The 13,653-nt window shown below is 45.2% G+C and overlaps 2 long non-coding RNA genes across 2 annotated transcripts in view; one reads left to right on the top strand and one right to left on the bottom strand.

Annotated features, from left to right (window-relative positions):
• LOC132814181 (uncharacterized) overlaps nucleotides 1-13,653 on the top strand; it is a 58,677-nt gene that overhangs the window by 33,013 nt on the left and 12,011 nt on the right. Inside the window, exon 5 of the long non-coding RNA XR_009644335.1 lies at nucleotides 5,053-5,187. This is a non-coding gene — a long non-coding RNA (uncharacterized LOC132814181). The remainder of the gene's footprint in view (nucleotides 1-5,052; nucleotides 5,188-13,653) is intronic.
• The window catches only part of LOC132814182 (uncharacterized), a 62,151-nt gene that overhangs the window by 36,503 nt on the left and 11,995 nt on the right, over nucleotides 1-13,653 (bottom strand). The window contains exon 2 of the long non-coding RNA XR_009644336.1: nucleotides 12,086-12,189. This is a non-coding gene — a long non-coding RNA (uncharacterized LOC132814182). The remainder of the gene's footprint in view (nucleotides 1-12,085; nucleotides 12,190-13,653) is intronic.

Here is a 13,653-nt window from a genome sequence, read left to right as displayed (position 1 = left end):
AAAGCCAGGAAATCACAGCCCAGTGAGCCAGTGCTGGGTAAGTTGTTGGAGGAGATTCGGAGAGAAAGGAGCTACATATATTTGCAAAGGCAAGGGCTGATTAGAGATACTCAGCATGGCGTTGTGAGTGGGAAACCGTATTTCACAAACTGGATTGACTCTTCGAGGAGGTGGCCAAGAGATAGATGAAGGCAGAGCAGTCAGCGTTGTCTACGTGGACTTCAGCAAAGCATTTGACAAGGTTCCAAGGGATGTAGCACATCTCGTCAAGATGAAGAATGAAGCTAAACCTAAGGTTGAGGAACGAAGGATCAGAAGCAGGGCTCTAGAGAGTTACATGGGCCAGCACGGTGGCTTAGTCGTTAGCACTGCTGCCTCATAGCACCAGGGACGCGATTACAATTCCAGCCCCGGGCGACTGTCTGTGTGGAGTTTGCAAATTCTCCCCATGTCTGTGTGGGTGTCCAACAGGTGCTCCGGTTTCCACCCACAGCCCAAAGATGTGCAGGTTAGGTGAATCAGCCATGCGTTATTCAAGAAAGGGAATAGAGATAATCCTGGGAACTACAGACCTGTCAGTCTTCTGTCTGTGATGTGCAGATTATTGGAGACTCTGAGATACAGGATTTATGATTCCTTGGAAAACCATAGTTTGATTAGAGAAAGTCAGCATTTGTAAGGGACAGGTCATGATCACAAATCTTATTGCATCCTTTGAGAATGTGACAAAACACATTTATGGCTCATTGAGAAAGAACAATGCATGGGATATATGGAAACCTGTCTGTCTGGATACAGAATTCCTGGCCCATAGAAGACAGAGGGTGATGCATTCAGCCTGGAGCTCGGTGACCAGTGGTTTTCTGCACGGAGAGGTTACAGGACGTCTGCTTTTGGTGATTTTATGAATGACTTGGATGTGTGAGTGGAAGATTGGGTTAGTAAGTTTCTCAATGACATGAAGGTTGGTGGAGTGGTGAATAGTGTGGATGTCTATTGGAGATTGCAATGGGACATTGACAGGATGTAGAGCTGGGCTGAGAAGTGGCAGATGAAGTCAAATCTGGAAAAGTGTGAAGTGGTGTATTTTGGAAGGTGAGACTTGAATGCAGAATACAGGGATAAAGGCAGAATACTGGATAGTGTGGAGGAACAGATCAATCTTGGGTTTCATGACCAGAGATCCATCAAATTTGCCACCAAGCTGAGAGTGTTGTTAAGAAAGAATATGTTGTATCGGCTTTCATTAGCTAGGGGATTGAGTTTTAAAGCCATGCGGTTATGCTGCAGCTCTATACAGCCTTGTTTAGATCCCAATTAGAATATTGTGTTCAGTTTTGATCCCTTCATTACAGGAAGGATGTGGAAGTTTTAGAGAGGGTAAAGAGGAGATTTACCAGGATGCTGCCTGTACTGGAGGGCATGTCTTATGAAGAAAGGTTGAGGGAGCTAAGGCTTTTCTCATAGGAATGAAGAAGAGTGTGCTGTGATTTGATAGAAGTCAACAAGATGGTGTGAGGCAAAGATAGAATAAACAGTGAGAGACCTCTTTATGCCACGGCATACATGGTACCAGGGGGCATAATTATAAGGTGATTGGAGGATGTGTAAGGGGAGATTTCAGATGTAGGTCCTTTACACACAGAGTGGTGGGTGGGTAGAATGAGATATTTTAACAGACTCTTGGATAGGCACATGGATGGTAGCAAAATGAAGGGTATGTAGGTTAGTTTGATCTTACCGTCGGGTCAAAGATGGGCATGGCTTCATGGCCGAAGGGTCCTGTGCTGTACTGTTCTGTGTTGTATGTTCTGTTTGGTAAACTGTGTAATAAGCTCAGATCAGTGTAAAAAGGTATAGCATTCAGGAGGAGCTAGTCAATTGGATACAAAATTGGGCTTGATGGTAGGAGACAGAGGGTGATGGGAGACATGTTGTTTTTCTGACTGGAGACATGTGACCAGTGCTGTAGTGGGTCCCCTGTTATTTGTCATTTGGATAAATGGTTTGGATGGGAATATTGGTTTGTGTGGTAAGTAAGTTTTTTGAGTGACACTGAAATTGTTGGTAAAGTGGACAGTGAAGAAAGTTGTCTATGATACAACAAGATTAACAGTACTGCTGGGATAGTGGGCTGAAGAATAGCAGATGGAGTGTTCCAATGTTGTGAAACAAACCAGGGCGGGATTTGTACAGTTAATGTTCGGGCCCTGGGGAGCGGTGTCAGTCAGAGACCCAGGGATGCAGGTACACAGTTCTTTGTAAGTGGTGTCACAGGTAGACAGGCTGGTGAAGCAGGCGTTTGGGGTGGTTACCTTCTTTGGGCACAGCACTGAGAGTAGGAGTTGGGAGTTGGGATGTCATGTTGTGGCTGTACATAAAAGCATTGTTGACCAGTAGGAACTACTCATCTGTTTCACTTACATCCTTTAGAGAAGAACATCTGACATTCTAACCTGGTCTGGCCTGCACGGGACACCAGATCCACAGCAATATGGCTGACTCTGTGCTATACTCTGGGTAATTAGCAGTGGGGCAAAGAATGTTAGTCCAATCAGTGACACCCACATCCCATGAATGAATAAATAAAAATACCTATGTCCCTCCCTACCTCTGCAAACCCCTCCCGCTGCAGCAATCTGTACTGGCTTTGTAACACCCTTCAGGCCCTGACCACTCTCTGTAACACTCGCACCACCTCCAGCATCTTCAGCTCTCCCGGTTCCTGTTGTGACATAAAACCTTGACAATTATTCCCTCTTCCATCAGATCTCCTCCTGCGAGCAGATCCTTTGCAATCCCTTTAAAACTTACTCCTAAAATATTCTCTCACTTCAGGACAAAGTACATTTTGGTGATCCTCTAAGCCCGATTATCTAATATGATCCTTTTTGCTTGAGTGAGGGACCGATGGGGATTTCTTGCTGAGGATTTGTCTGTTTCAATGGAATGTCCTTTTGTTGAGTGTTTTACACTGCTCCTTCAAATGTTTTCCACTGCTCATTTACAGGCACATATTTCAGTCTGTTTAGCCTGTTTACCTTGGTCAGTTCTCCTCTCCAACTCATGTTATTGGTTATTTTTGTTTCTACTTGTAGCTTGTCCTTTCTGTGAATCATTTTAAAACTTTATCTTTCTTTAAACTGCACTTTATCACAATTTCGCAGAGGATCTCTCCCGGTGACATTACTCATTCACGAAGTTTGATTACGGTCGCTCTGAGATAGTTTTGTCCCTCGCCAGTTGCACAATTTGTTTTTCAAAGAAACAGTGAAAACTAATTCTCTGAACTCCTCTTCCAATATCACTGTTGTCAGTGTGACTGTCCCAGATTATGGGAATATTGATGTTTCCCAAAATTATCACAATATGTTTATTAAAATAATTCCAAAGAGTTCCTGTTTAATGCAGTGATGAGCCATGAAATGCTGTTCGGTGGCTAAACCTGTTCTGCTGCTTGTAGCTTGGCAGGTAGTAGCCAGAATTTACATTCATACTGACTCTACTTCATGATCTGATGCCAAATGCTTTCTCTGTAATGCCTTTCTTACCCATTATTGTTCGTGTTGCCCACTTTGCCTGAGTTTCCGCAAGGTTGTGATCCATTGAATATTTATGTCCACCTTTTGTTCACCCTGTAACCACATTTCTCTGGTTTCTAAGCCTCTTTTATCTCAGTGTCACAAATCCATCCACCTTATTGATAAGACTTCGTCCATTTAAAAAAAACCCATAATTTACTCTTTCCCACAATTTCTTATAACAAACCTATTCACTGATGTACAGTTTTAGTTCAACTCTGTCCCATCCTGTTCCTTTCCGATTGTCTTCAGTCACATCCCCATGCTGTTCTGATGCTTCACCTTTTTTCTTTGGATTTGGAAAGCTCCTTTCACCCGAACCCTGTCCCTGCATCCTCTATGTCACTTTAAAGCCCTGTTCATAAATCAACTGACATGTTTGGCCAGGACACTGGTCCCAGCACAGTTCCAGTGGGACCATCCTCATGGATTTTTTTTATAAATCAGGTAGGGGATGTTGGTGTCTCTGGCTGACCAGCCTTTGTAGCCCAGCCCTATCTGCCCATGAGCTGAGTAGCTTGCTTGGCCATTTCAGAGGGCAATTGAGAGGCAAACACTTTGCTGTAGGCATGTCATGCAGACTACATGAGGATGATCAGACCTCGTTGTCGAAAGGACAAGTGGGCGGCACGCTGGCTCAGTGCTGAGAACTCCTGCCTCACAGCACCAGGGTCCCAGGTTCGATACCAGCGACTGTGTAGAGTTTGCACATTCTCCCCTTGTCTGCGTGAATTGCCTTCGGATTCTCCGGTTTCCTCCAACAGTCCAAAGCCGTGCAGGTCAGGCGAATTGGCCATGCTAAATTGTCCATAATGTTAGGTGTATTAGGTGGAGGGAGATGGGTCTGAGTGGGTTACTCTTTCGAGGGATGGCGTGGACTGGTTGGGTCGAAAGGCCTGTTTCCACACTGGAGGGAATCTAATCTAAGAGATTGTGATTTTTGTACATCAGCAATGGTTTCATATTTGTTTATGGATTGTTAATTGCTATTTTTAAAATTATTGATTTTAAATTCCACCATATCTTATGATTGGATTCAAACCTGCCTCCCCTGAGCACTAACTGAGGTTTTGGACAAATGCCCTAACAATAATGTTACTGGGTCATCACTTCACCTGCTCACTGGTTGTTCATCCCTGAGCACTGATACATGAAGCTAAACCCATTCTTCCAACATGATTGTGTGATCCTGAAGCCTTCCAGCACTCCGGTGATATCACTTAGTCTCTCTCCATGTGGTATCCCTCCCTGTGTGGGTCTAATTGCTGCCTCTGTCAGTGTCTCTCTCTCTTGCAGCTACTCCAGATCCTGGGCCAACAGAATTCTCCACTCCAGAGAGACGCAACAGCACAGGCCAGGGATGGAGCTTGGGATTTTCCAGATATCTGTGGGGTTCATTTCCATTCTCCTTGTGTAACCCTCACTGCATCAGTCTAATTTCCCATTCTGTCTATTTCTCTGTCTCCTGTAGGTACTCAGGAAGTTCCTGACTCAATAGACTTCCCAACTGCTGTGTGTCTCATCCATCACCTTATTGTAGATGGTTGGTCAGCCAGAGAGACAAAGGGCAGGGAGATCTGGAGCCTTCAATAAATCCTGCAGTGAGGTAAGATCACTCACAGTGCACAGAGCAGGGAGCACAGTGCAAATATTGGCTAATGATACATGATATAGATACAGTGTTGCGTGGGGAGCACAGTATAGACACACCCCATGCTCAGTCACCACATCTACTTTAACTGAAATTGCACTGAGACAGCATCGGAAGTTCATAGTTATCAATCCAGGCCTGTGCTGTCTCAGTGAGCGTCAGGACAACAGAGGGGAGAGTAGGCCTCCGACGAGATGTTGTGAATGCTGCCTGGGATCTTTCTGTTCTGTGTTCTCCCTCTAACACTGTACTAAGACTCACTACTCTGCAAAACTGTATCTGTGGCATGGCTTGTGCACCATTGTCTTCAGTCAGTTTTAACTCCTACAATAGTCCCTGGCCCTGTAACCTGCTCCATTCCCGATAGCCCCTCCACATAGTTGAGACGTACTGCATTCCAGACTACCATCCCTATCGCTGTAACTTGCTTCAGTGTCTACAACATGCCTTATTTTGGTACACTAATCCTCTTTAACTGGATACAGAGTGATACAGCACGGAAACAGAACCTGTGGGCCAACTCCTCAATGCTGCCTATGTTTCCTAAACTGAATGAGTCTCAATTGCCTGCATTTGGCCCTTAGCTCTTCCAACCTTATCCTCTTCATGTTCCTGCCCAAATGTCTGTTCCATGCTGTAATTGTTCTTGTTTCTCGAATGTGCCTGAGGCAGTCTGTTCCGTCGATGCACCATCCTCTGTGGGTAACGTTCCCCGTTAACTCCCTCTTTAAATCCTTGCTCTCTCACCTCCTGTTTATACCCTCGAGTTTTGGACTCACCTACCCTTGGGTATTCATCATTCTTAGGTCACCCCGTGGCCTCCTCTGCCCAAGGGAAATATTTAGGACAATGATACAAATATCTCCAACGTATGTAACAAAGTGCTGGCCAATGTCGACAAGTGTGCCAAATGCCGCTTTCCCCACCTTGTCCACCTGGTATGCCACTTCCGAGGAACAATGTAACTTGCACCCCCTGGTCTCTCTCTCTTTCTTTCTTCGACAACCCTGGCCAGAGCCCTTCCATTAACTGTGTTAGTCCTCCCTGGTTTGTCTTAACAAAATCCAACATCTGAATTAAACTCCATCTTTCATTCCCTGGTCCACTGGCCCAGTTGGTCAAGATCCCCTTTGATAACCGTATTTACTGCCCACTACATCATTAATTTGATCTTCAACAAACTTTCGCACAATCACTCCTATATTTTCAACCAATTCCTTTATGTAGATGATGCACATCAGTGGACCCAGCCCTGATCCTTTATTCAATAAAGGAATAAAACCATATTCTTGTCATAGAGCCATACAGCATAGCAACTGACCCTTCAGCTGATACTCACCATCATCTGAAACTAAACTCTTCCCAGCTGCCTGTTGCTGGCCCATATAACTCCAACCCTTCCTTATTCACCTGTTTATCCAAATACCTTTTAAATGTTGTAATTGTACCCACATCAACCCTTTCTCAGGACGTTCATTCCACACTCAAACCACCCTCGGTGTAGCAAATAGCCCCATATCTTTTTTTTGAACATCTCTCTCCTCTAACCTTAAAATGTGGCTCCTCCTCTTGAGACTCCCCCATCCTGAGGAAAAGGCAACGACCATTAAATTGATCTATATTCCTCATTTTTTTCATAAACCTTTATAGTATAATGTCTCAAACTCCAGGCTCCAGTGAAAAAAAGGCTCAGACTATCCAGCCATTTTTCAGAACTGAATCCTTATATACCCAGCAATATCCTGGTAAATCTCTTCTGAATGCCCTGCAGCTTAATAATACCCTCCCTGTTAACTGGGCGACCAGGACTGGATAGAGTATTGCAGAACAGGCCTCACAAATGTCTGTGCAATCTCAACATGACGTCCCAATTCCTCAACTCAATTTACTGAGCAATAGTCAGGCATGCCAAGCACTGTCTTATCCATCCTGTGATGCAAACGTCAAGAATTATGTAGGCAGGTTTCTTGTGAAGGTGGTGGTAGGTGACTTCAACATACTCTCCTGGCAGATGGTAAAAGCAGAAACAATCACAACGTGCAAGAGGCATTTGGGCAGACACATAAGCAGGCTAGGGTTGGCAGGGATATGGACCATGTACAAGCAGGTGGAATTAGTTTGGAATAGCATCGTGATCCACACAGACATAGTGGGCCAAGTATTCGGGTGCTGTACTATTCTGTTTTATGGGACTAGAATGTTTTTTAGAAAAAAAAAGATTGATGAGGGCAGAGTGGTGGACATGATCTACATGGACTTTTAAGAACACATTCAGCATGGTAGACTAGTTAGCAAGGTTAGATCTCATGGAATACAGGGAGAACTAGCCATTTGGAGACAGAACTGACTCAAAGGTAGAAGGCAGAGTGTGGTGGTGGAGTGTCACAAGGATCGGTGCTGGGTCCACTCCTTTTCATCACTTATATAAACAATTGGGATGTGAACATAGGAGGTATTGGTAATTTTGCACATGACACCAAAATTGGAGGTGTATTGGAGAGTGAAAAAGGTGAACTCAGAGTACTCCAGGACCTTAATCTGATGGGCAAATGGGCTGAGGAGTGGCAGATGGAGTTTAATTTAGAAAAATGTGAGGTGCTGCATTTTGGAAACGCAAATCTTAGCAGGTCTTATACACTTAATGGTAAGGTCCTCTGAGCATTGCGGAACAAAGAGACCTTGGAGTGCAGGTTCAGAGCTCCTTGAAAGTGGAGTCACAGGTGAAGATAGTGAAGAAGGCTTTTAGTATGCTTTCCTTTAATAGTCAGAGCATTGAGGATAGGAATTGGGAGATCATACTGAGGCTGAAAAGGACATTAGTTAGGCCACTTTTGGAATATTCCGTGCAATTCCGGTCTTCTTCCTATCAAAACAATATTGTGAAACTTGAAAGGCGTCAGAAAAGGATTGGAGGATTTGAGATACACGGAAAGGTTGAATAGGCTGCTTTTCCTGGAGCGTCAAAGGCTGAGGGGTGACCTTATAAGAGGTTTATAAAATCAGGAGGGGCAGGGATAAGGTAAATAGACAAGGTCTTCTCCCCTCAATGTTGTGGGAGGGGGTGATGAGTAGGGGGGAGAAAAAACAGAGGGGGGAGGGAGACACAATTATTTTATAGATATACATCTCAACCACATTCCTGCTTTCTCCCCATCCCCTTTAATTCCTCTGAAGGGCTCAGAACAATTGCATAGTTCCACGGAAGTAAAGTTTCACGGAGATCAGGTGCTGAAGGTTGCGTTTGCGACACTGACCTGTATTGGTAAGTGCAGTGATCAACAAAAAGAACCGGGTTCGATTCCACTCTGTGTGGTGTTTGCACATTCTCCCTCTGTATATTTGTGTGGGCTTCCATTCTGTGTCTGTTTCCATTCCAGACACCTCTATGACTCTGTTTTGCGAAACGTGAAGGGTTTCAGAAAATATCTCCAAGGTTATTGTTCGGATTGTGGAGTTAAAGGGAGAGGCTGAATAGTCAGAGTATAGAGATGTCCAGCATGGAAACAGACCTTTTGGTCCAACCCGTCCATGCCGACCAGATATCCAAACCCTATCTAGTCCCACTTACCAGCACGCGGCCCATATCCCTCCAAACCCTTCCTATTCATATACCCATCCAAATGCCTCTTAAATATTGCAATTGTACCAGCCTCCACCACTTCCTCTGGCAGCTCATTCCATACACATACCAGAATAGGCTGAGACTTTTTCCCTGGAACATCAGAGACTGAGGGATTACCTTATGAAGGAGCACAGACAGGATGAACAGTCAAGATCTTTGTTTCCATCCAGTGTCAGGGAGTTCAAAGCTAGAGAACATTAGGTTTAAGGTGAGAGGGGAAAGAGTGAAAAGGGATCTGAAGGGCAAACATTTCACTCAGAGGTTGCTGTGTGTCTGGAATGAGCTGCAACAGGAGTAATGAATGCATGGAGGGTTACAACATTTAAAAGGCATCTGGAGGGGCACATGAATAGAAAGTGTTCAGAGTGATATAGGCCAACTCTCCCAAATGGGACTGGATCAGTGTAGAATATCTGATTGATATGGATGAGTTAGATTGAAGGGTCTGTTTCCTTGCTGTAAAACTCTATGACCCTAAGTGCCTCAGCAAAATGGTGGAAATCTTCAATAAAAACAAAAAGTACTGGAGATCCTCAGAAGGTCAGGCAGCATTTGAATTGATGACAGATGTAGGAAACACTGCAGAAGTTTTTAGATGACCACAACAGGCATGTGTGCTTGCTGACCGGAATGGATAAGATGGGGACATTGTGTTCAACAGTTTTATACCAGAGACTCTGACCCCATTTTATTCTGTATTTCTCTGTGACTCCCTCTTTTCGGAAGCTGGCAGGATGGGAAGCAGTAGAGGATGTAAATGATGTGTGACCTTCCTAGTGAGAGGATTCGAGTACAGGAGCAGGGATCCCTTTCTGGAAGGGCCTTGGTAAGACCACACCTGGAGTACTGTATACACCTTGGTTCCCCTTTCCCAAGGAAGGCTCTCCTGGTCATTGAGAGACAGTAAAGGAGGGTCACCAGACTGAGCCCTGGGATGTGGAGATAGTTAAGGGCTGCAGATGCTGGAAGTCAGAGTCTATACAATGTGGGCCTGGGGAAGTGCAGCAGGTCAGGCAGTATCAGAGGAGCAGGAAGGTTGATGTTGTGTGTCGGGACCCTTTGTCAGTCCTGATGAATAGTCCTGACCCGAAACATAAACTTTCCAGCCCCATCGTATTCATGCTGGTCATCAAGCACCTATTTATTCTAGCCCCACGTTCTGGCACTCAGCGTGTAACCGATATTGTAGTGTTCTGTGTGATCATCTCAATACTTCTTCAAGGCTGCAATGTTTCCTGCTCCTGTCACCATTTCAGATTATGCCAGACCTGCTGACGATCTCCAGCAGGTTTTGTTTTTATTGTAGATTTCCACCATTTTGCTGAAACACTTGGAGACAGATTTTATTGACTCTGATTCCTGGGATGACAGGACTGATGGATGAAGAGGGACTCAATCCTCATTTAATCCTCCTTTCCTTTGGCTTTCTGAGCTGCTGACTACATCACTAATATTCTACCACCCGTTCCCTGACCCGAATCTGACCCATCTAAGCCTACACTTTAGTTCCCATTGCCCTGCCAGACTAGTTACAACCTCACCAAGGGAAATGCAAAAGCCCCCACCAGAATTGTCTCAGCTCTACCCAGGGGTAACCTGTCAGGGTGGTATAAGTCCCACCTATCCCGAAACAGTCCCAGTCCCTGAACAATCTAAACCCTTCTCTGCTACACCATTTCCCCAGCCACACATCCAGCTGATCTGCCCTCTTTTTCCCTCTCTCACTAGCACATGGTACTGGGAGCAAGTCTCATGTTATTACGTTTCAGGAGCTACGTTTTACTGTATCCCTGATCTCTCTATAACCAACTTTCAGGCTCTGATCCCTTTGTTTAGCGATGTCGTTGGTATCTGTGTGTTCTACAACCACTGGCTTTACGCTCCACACACCATCCTGGATTCATGTCTTTGGCCACAGAAGTGCCCACCCTAACCCTGACCATTGAATCCCAAGTCACTATTGCCGTTTTTCCTCTCTTTCCTCGCGTTCTGTGCAACATAGCTATCTGTGGTGTCATGAACCTGGCTGTTGCTGATGTCTCCTGAGACCACCCACCTGGTCCCCCCAAACAGAATCCGAAGTGCTATACAGTATCTGTTTGACAAATGGATAACCACTGGGAACTTCTGCACTCCCTTCCTGTGCCTGTTACTTGATCTGATGGTCACCCATTCCCTTTCTGCTTGTGTAGCCATCACCTGCAGTGTGACTGACTCCCTAAACGTGCTGTCAATAACATGCTTAGTATTGCAGATGCTCCACAGTGAGTCCACTCACAGCTCCAGCTCTGAAAAGCAGTTTCCCAGTAGCTACAGTTGGACACACTTGCTGCACACATAGCCGTCAGGGACACTGGAAGTGTCCCTTATTTCCCACATTGTACAAGAGGAGCACACCACGGGTCTGAGGTCTCCTGTCACAACATTGCTCTAGATTCATCTCATTATTCCCATTGAGAGAATTTAAATGAGTGAACAATCTTCCCTCACTTCAAACATGTCCATTATAATTAAAAATACACCTTTACTTAAGCTGATATATCATACTTTAAAAACTTAAATACTCCGCAGGTATCACTTACAAATTGGCTGCTCCCATTGGGACCATGTGAGTTTCTGAACGGCCTGAAATAAACCCGAGTTTCAGTTTCACCTTCTCCCCGTCTCACCTCACTCTGTTTTCATCTAACTCCAAAACACTCTCATTGGACCAAGCAGCCCTCACAGTACAGCCCTGTCATTGTCATTGTCTGCTCACACCTGCACAGTCCCAGCCTCCTGTCCTGTTCCAATGCATCTCAATGGGAGCTCAGGAACAGCATCTAATCTTTCAGTTCAGCCCTTTGTAACCCCAGAGTCAACATGGACCTCTGCAGTTTCTGAATGAACAGACAGTTGTCAGAATCTGGAACATTCCACCTGTAAAGGTATTGGAATTTGAGTTCATCAGGAATTTTAATGGGAAGTTTGTAGGGAATTGGAAGGAGAGTGTATACAGGTAAACATCATGAAGTGGATGATTGGCACTAAATCTGGCAGTTCCTGCAAAGAGACGAGGTGTAATTTGGATAAATCTGTGCTCCCTCTCAGGCCAATACCTCCTTCCACAGCTGCATGGCCCAGAATTGAACACAAGCCCCAAGGGTGATCCAACAATGAACTTGAACATTTTTTTGCTATTTGCTTGACAAAAATATTGGAGATATTTTCCCCCAAACAGAACAGACAAACCTTTCTCCTTCCACAGTTAAATGCCAATGGTATTCAGATCCTGATGACTCATCTGACTGTAGAAAATTGTTTTTGAGATTCCAGTCTCAATTATTCTCAATATCCTATAAAATGAATTCACAAAACAAAGCTCACAGTCAGTGCAAGATGAATAGTGAAGGCAAACACTTCTCTTGGTATGTGTTTGATGTGTAAATGCTCCTCATCAAATCACCCCGCCCCCAACCAGGACACGTGCATGCTCCTCGCTGTACCTTGTCCCCAAATAAAGACGGCGGCCATAACCCAGGACCTCTCACTGCCTGAGGTCCAAGCCATCTTCCCCTTTGCTGCAAACGTGGGACCAAGAGTTTCTAATTCAGACTAACAACCTGCACAGAGTATAACTAAACCCTCCCAGTCTGCACTGATACATTTCATCAGGTTTCTGCTGCCACTCTCTCCTTTCCTCCTCCTGCAAACACCAAGGGCCGTTCTGGATCCCATGACCCTTCCTCAGAACCGATGACAGCTGAGAAAATTAGAATCCCTACAGCGTGGAAACTGGCCCTTCAGCCCAACAATTCCACACCCACCCTCCGAATTTTATCCGACCAGACCCATTTCCCTTCTCTATTACTCTCCATTTGCCCGGACTAATGCACATCCCTGAACACTACGGGAAATGTAGCTGGATCAATTCACCCAACCTGCACATCTTTGGACTACATGAGATAGGGGTTAAAGAGTAAATAATAGGTGGGAACAGGGACCAAAGAGAGACAGGAACATTTGGAAAGTCAAAGGAGTGCATAACGATCCGGATGGGAGGGTGGAAAGCTGTTAATGGAGGAGACTGGAACCTGGTAGCATCTCAGTAGCGGTGGTGGAAATGGCGCCTGATGACCTACGTTCTGCTGCAAAACACACCCTGAGCTTCCAGTTGCCTGTCACTTTAACACACAAGTCTGTTCCCTGTCCAACATCTCTGTCTCATGCTTACTGCAGTGTTCCAGTGAAGCTTGATGCAAGCTGACAGAACACTCCAGAACATACCAAATGGCTTCCGATTTCAAGGACTGCAATTTCCCCTCCCATGTGGTCAACAATACTCTCCAGTATATCTCCTCCACCTCCCACACCAATTCATTGGGTGCTGCCTGACCTGCTGTGCTTTTCCAGCGCCACAGTTTAACGCAAGCTGGAAGAACAAAACCTCATCACCCACTCGGGGACCATGAAATCCTCTGGCTTCAACATCGAATTCAGTAATGTTAGGTCCTGAGCTCTCCCACGACTTAGTTTCTTTGCCCCCTACCTGACATACCAGGCCTTGTTATTACATAGCCTGCCATTACACACTACCTATGGTTTAGCCACTAACAGTCCCCATAAACAGCTATTCACCCACCCCCAGCCAGGTTGTTATCCACTCCTTTGTCCAACAGTTCCTATCTCTCTCTTTGGACTCTATCCCCCCCCGTCATTTACTCCCTAACCCCTTCCTTCTGCATATAAACCAACATTGCTTTCTCAGTAACATCAGTACCTGAGGAAGGGTCACCGGATCCAAAATGCGAACTGATTTC

This window comes from Hemiscyllium ocellatum, unplaced genomic scaffold (assembly GCF_020745735.1).
Source record: "Hemiscyllium ocellatum isolate sHemOce1 unplaced genomic scaffold, sHemOce1.pat.X.cur. scaffold_719_pat_ctg1, whole genome shotgun sequence".
Classification (NCBI taxonomy): Eukaryota; Metazoa; Chordata; class Chondrichthyes; order Orectolobiformes; family Hemiscylliidae; genus Hemiscyllium; species Hemiscyllium ocellatum.
Note: the sequence above shows the minus strand (reverse complement) of the source record. Positions and strands in the feature narration are given on the sequence as shown.